The 5,651-nt window shown below is 42.9% G+C and overlaps 1 long non-coding RNA gene across 2 annotated transcripts; it reads left to right on the forward strand.

Annotated features, from left to right (window-relative positions):
* Positions 1–659: 659 nt before the first annotated feature.
* On the forward strand, positions 660–5,037 carry LOC123435315. Of its 2 annotated transcripts, none has more exons than XR_006626580.1 (3): positions 660–1,199; positions 3,940–4,059; positions 4,854–5,037. It is a non-coding gene; the product is annotated as an uncharacterized LOC123435315 (long non-coding RNA). The 2 variants fall into 2 exon arrangements; XR_006626574.1 differs by having other exon boundaries at positions 665–1,199; positions 3,909–4,059.
* The last annotated feature ends 614 nt before the right edge of the window (positions 5,038–5,651 follow it).

Here is a 5,651-nt window from a genome sequence, read left to right on the forward strand (position 1 = left end):
GTAGTTGTACTATAAAATTGGTAGTGATGGTGTCAATGTTTTTGGATTTGAAGGGTGTTGCTCCCTCAGTCACAAAAAAAGTGTGGACGAAGGGAGTATTATTTAGTCACTATGCTTGGTATATATGTATGGCTAGCTTTGCATTTTTATCATAGATGAGTTGCAATAACATGCCTTTATTCCTGAGAAAGAAGAACTTGTAGGTACGATGCCAAAGGAGCCGGGGGATCTTTCACCCGGACTCCTAGATGATGCGTGTGACCCCGACGATCGGCATTATTGGTCTGTGTGCCACGACGTACAACCTCAGAGCCTGACAATGCACCTTGTCCGAGGAAACTTTGCTGTTTTGCAAGAGCAGCGATGTGGACTCTGCTGGTAAGATTTCTGTTCTGATTCTTCTGAGTGTTGTATTGTTTGTACACTTGCAGTAGCTCTTGGTAAGCTTTAGCAATATTATCCTTGTATGAACCTCATGCTTTAAATAATTTCTAGAATTTCATATTCTTTGAAAAGAAAAGTGACCCAAAAAAAAGGAAAGTAATTGAACAGGTTTCGCTAACAGTATTCTGAATGTTGTGCTCTTAAGTGAAGCTAAGTATCAGTTTATCATTCTTGTCAGTTTAGAATACGTTATAGAGTCCATTCTCTGTCTTATGGCTCGGTTCAGTTATAATAGTACAATAACTCGTTATTCTAGCAGCCTTAGCAGCTCTACCTCGAGGGCAACGCGCTCGCCGGCGGCCTCGAGTTCCTGGAGGCCCTGGTGATCCGCGACATGGGGCGGATCGGGGTTACCGTCCCGAGAACCCTCTCGGGGCTCACGCGCCTCCAGGAGCTCTACCTCGAGGGCAACACACTCGCCGGCGGGGTACCCGGGAAGGTGCTGTCCAGGATGAGCTCCCTCCGCTACCTCTCGCTCGCCGGCAACCGGCTGGAGGGCACGCTGTCGCCGGAGCTCAGCGACGTTCGCAGTCTAGTCCGAGGAGCTCCTCGTCGCTTTCGTGGCTTAATGACACGGACATTCTCTCTTTTGCTTCGCTGTTCATTTGTGATGTTGTGCACTGCAGTAGATAGGAATCCAGGGGAGAAGTGTAGGAACTGAGCATCGAGGACGTGACGCCGGAGCGGCTGTCCGGGCTCATCAGCGGCTACGCCGGCCTCGTCGACAAGGTCCCCTCCATGAAGGCATTCCACTGGTACGGCACCTGCCCTCACCGCCACCAACCCCCTCTGTCAGTTCTTGCACCTCCTGCCTGTGCCGTCCCTCTGGTTTGCTACTGCTGTGGCTGCCGGGGTTGCGGCCGGTAGGTGCTCGACGAATTGCCTGCCTCGGATGTCATTCTTCCCTGTGCGGGTGCTAGCTTGGAAGGCCATGTGATCGCTTTAAAATGACGGATTCAAGTAGTAAACCAGCTATTTCTCTTGGATCCAGGCAGGGGAACCAGTCTAGTCATTCAAATCAGCACAGTCAAACTAAAAACTAAAGCTGATTCAGCTAATAGAAAACTTACTCGGGGAAAAATTACAGCACCCTTCTTCCGATTGCAGGTTGTTTGATGCTTGCGTCCGACCTGTTCATGTCGATCCTAGCTGAGTTGCTTTCCTAGAACTACTGTCTATAAAGATTAGTGGTTGAGCTGAGACGCATTGCCTGTGGACGTGGAGTGAGCTTTCTGTAAGATGCGATTGTTGATGCAGCTAGTACAGTAGAATTTAGAAGCTGGACGTAGTTCTTAGTTCTTGCTGTATTTTGGAATGAAGGCACCTGCTGATACATTTCTATTGATGGAAACTTCAGAATACAGCAGTGCAGAGATATGGCCGTCCTTCAATGAACCTGCCCAGAATTTCAGGACGCGGATTTTTTTAGCTGTGTTGTTGGTCATAAAACGTGCTTGTTCTGCATCCACAAATGGTCCGACACACGTACGTACCACCCCCAATCAGAAGAAATTGCTGAAAGTCTGGTTACACAATGCTAGCCCAAAGAAGTTATTGTAACAGTATCATGCATGATCCCTGAACTATATTGAGAGTTTGGTACCAAGGGAAATGACTGCAGGGCTTCAGGCTCCCAGACAGCATGCGTATTACTGCGGTGAAACGAAAAATGTTTTGAGATATGTGTATACAAAGCAATATCAGCATGTGGTGATAGGATGCCATCAAAGATGTTTGCTGGATTAATTATATTGCCCTGTATTAGAGATGTTTTTTGAATGCAATTTCTTCCTTCCTAAGACTATACATTCACTTCCACACGACCATGTATATTTTATTAGTGAGTGTATATGCTGCAAGATTGTTACCATTGGATATCACTTCATACGCAATGAACATATTTAGTATTATTAGTTCTGCTAATTTGATTATATCTCAAACTTACTGAAAATGGTTTAATATGTTCTTTTACTACTTGTTTACACGTGGTATTGTAGAAAGGAGACTAATGTTGATTCCTGCTATTAGTCTCACCATTGACTCCCTTCAGTACAGTCTAGATGCCCAGAGGTTTGCTCTTCTTGTTCATTTTGTAGTACTACTTTACTCTTCTCACTAGCAAAATAAACCCACCCCTTGATAACGCTGACCAGTTGAAAACAGAACACTGTCTAGCTGAAGAGGATAACTGTGATTGGAACTGCACAGATTTGGCACAGCAGATTGATAGAATTTGGTAATGACCCGGCTTATATTTTACCGTAAAATAACAAAATTGCCAAACATAAACTAAACTAGGGCTCTTGTTGTTCATTTTGTAGTACTACTCTTCTCACTGACAAAATAAACCCACCCCTGATAACACTGAACAGTTGAAAATAAAACACAGAACACTGACTAATTGTGATGCGAAGTTCAGGTAATCGAAACAGCAGCTTATATTTTTAATTATGTAAATAAAATTGATGAAAATAAACTAAATTAGGGCTCTAATTTAGTTTTTGGCTTTCTAATTATAATTGCTGAACATAAACCAGGATCCCATTCACTCATAGGATAACAGTGATCACACTGACTAATTGATGGCAATAGAATAAAAGTGAAGAATCGATCGTCCTGAGCCTCCCAGCGGGGTACCAGACCACTTGGTGGGTCCTGCCTTAATCTCTTTGTGCTGTGCTGCGGTTCGTAGCACGATTTTTTGGTTTTGGTTTGATGGCCCAACCCTCTCAACCACCGTTGTTGCCGTCGGGAAAAAACTGACTGCGACCGGTGCCGTCAAGATAAGCTTCAGGCCAGGTTATAAGACGTGGATTTTCGTCGCCGTCGTCTTGGGGTGGTGTCGCTGTCCACGGCACGTCCGTATGTGCGGCATTTATGGGCCGACGGGGTTGGAATATGATGACATTTGATGCCATTAGACGGAATTCCTGCTCAGCTATCACTTACTTTCTGAGCTAGACACTTCACTGTCTGTGTTGTATTGTAGGCAGTTCAATACTTGGGTGTACTGTACGTGCAAATGAATGCATAGCACACAGCACAGTGGTTGGTAGAAGTAGAAATGGTCTAGCTTGGTGTTCACTGGCCGTACGCACGCTGTCCGTCGCTGCCGATCCCACCTAAAAAGGGATCTGCGCGCACCTGCCCGGCCGGGCACGACGATCTCGTGCCCTTCTTCAGTGTCCTGTTACAGCACTCCCACCATTAATTACTATAGTATTTGATGTTGCCTTCTTTTTTGACATGCTGAGTGCCCCCCTTCCTATGGCATGATCATAATTTCTCGATGCATTAGGAGTCGAGTTGGGTGGGCTTCCAAGGAGAGGAGTATCCCATGCATTAGGAGCCGAGCACTCCTGAAAGTGTCAACATTTTTTATTTATGCAGTTGTCCATCCAGAATGTCTGAAAGTGTAGCTCTCTTGTGATATCAGCTGACGCCAATGACATTTGCCATTACAGAAGATGATTTTGTCCTGTGTCATGCTTCCAGGAAAAGTTCAAGCTCATACGAGCCAACGACGATGCTACTGTGTTGGACGCTCTCTCACTCAGCACCCCCAAGATCAGACTGCTTCGTAGCTTGACAGTCGAAAAGAAGAATTCTGTTCAGGTACATATATTTGGTAGTAACATATGGAGTCATCAAATATCTTGTGGCATGATTGCCCAGTGGGCAAGACTGACCGGTAAAATCTACTAAAGCAGAAAGGGTGTGTTGTTTGGATTACAGGCCTTAGTGGTACAGGTAATTCAAGATTACCTAGGTTGTGAGGTGTGCTTCATGAAATGCGAGTGCATTTTTTGAGTTATTCAAGTATGGGTCATTCAACTACATTTTTTGCCTACAGACTGGTATATCTTACTTTAGATTAATCATTTCAGCATCACACAATTAATTAAGGCCAAAAGGGGTCAATTTTAGGACTCTTCATAATTTAGCTGTCATTTTTTTTGTATTGTTATTGTTCAGTCCATCTTTATAGGTTACGTCATATTAAAGTATTAAATTCATCACAAAATAACTTCCAAGTGTTGAAAGGGCAACTCTTAAAATTGCCAAGAGTAAAATAATCTCATGCAAGTTTTTGATCTGAGTCACTCATGTCTTTTGAAGTCAACGAGGGATACCCTTATTTCCTCTCATGCTACTTCTGGTTCATATATTGCATAAAATTCGGATATTTCACTTGATACAAGTGGAACATCTGGAGTTTTGTGCGAATACTTCCTATCATGTGAATCAGTGGTAGTTGGTTTAATTGGCTAGACTCAAACTTCTCTCATCTGAGTTCAGAAACATTTGTCGCTTCAAGGTTTCCGCCATGGATTGCTTGTTTTTGTGCCTTGTTTCTATTCTTTATCTGTATCTTGTAGCTCTTAAAAATATGGTTGTTTCTTCTACAGGACCTCCAGGCCTAAGAAAGTTGAAGTGTGAAGCCTTGAAGACAATTGTGTGAAGCTCTACTTATCCAAGAATGCATATTATATATTGTAATAATAGACATATCTGCTTTGTAACAGATTGGAAAAATTGTAATATACTACCTTCGTGTTAATTTGATGAATTTCACATGTTCTTTCTGCTCTATTTGAAATATTCATATCGTATGCGATTTGAAAATGTGTGAAATGAAAACCTGACTAGAACTTCTTGACATATGGGACAAATTATGAGAAGAACATGACAAGTGGGACCTACACACAAAACTAAAATTCAAAAGGCCAAAGCTGAAACTGGACCAAATGTATTTGGGCACTAAAAGGCCAGGGCCCAAATTATAATGATACAAAAAAATTCGAAAAAATACTAAAGTGGCTGTAAATAGGCTAAGGCCCAAAAACAAGCCCAATAAGAAAAATCCCAAAAAAATAAAATCGGCCCATGTGATCAATTGAAATGGGTTGGGCTGATTTCAACCATGATGTTTTGATTTCGTCGTAATTTTTCCACGTAGGACTGGGTTTGATTGCCAACGATGATTTAGGATCGTCGTAAAGGTTACGACGATCCAGGAATCGTCGTAGAAGTTACGACGATTTCGATCATAACGTTGGTGTTGTTCATTTGTGACGCTCCGTTTTCGACGCTTGGTTTTTCGTCGTGAGATCGTCGTAAATTAAAAACTGTGACGATGTAGCGGCGAAAAAATAGCGTCGTGTATTAGCATATTCCTTGTAGTGTTACCCTTGATGGCAACAACA

This window comes from Hordeum vulgare, chromosome 1H (genome assembly GCF_904849725.1).
Source record: "Hordeum vulgare subsp. vulgare chromosome 1H, MorexV3_pseudomolecules_assembly, whole genome shotgun sequence".
NCBI lineage: Eukaryota > Viridiplantae > Streptophyta > Magnoliopsida > Poales > Poaceae > Hordeum > Hordeum vulgare.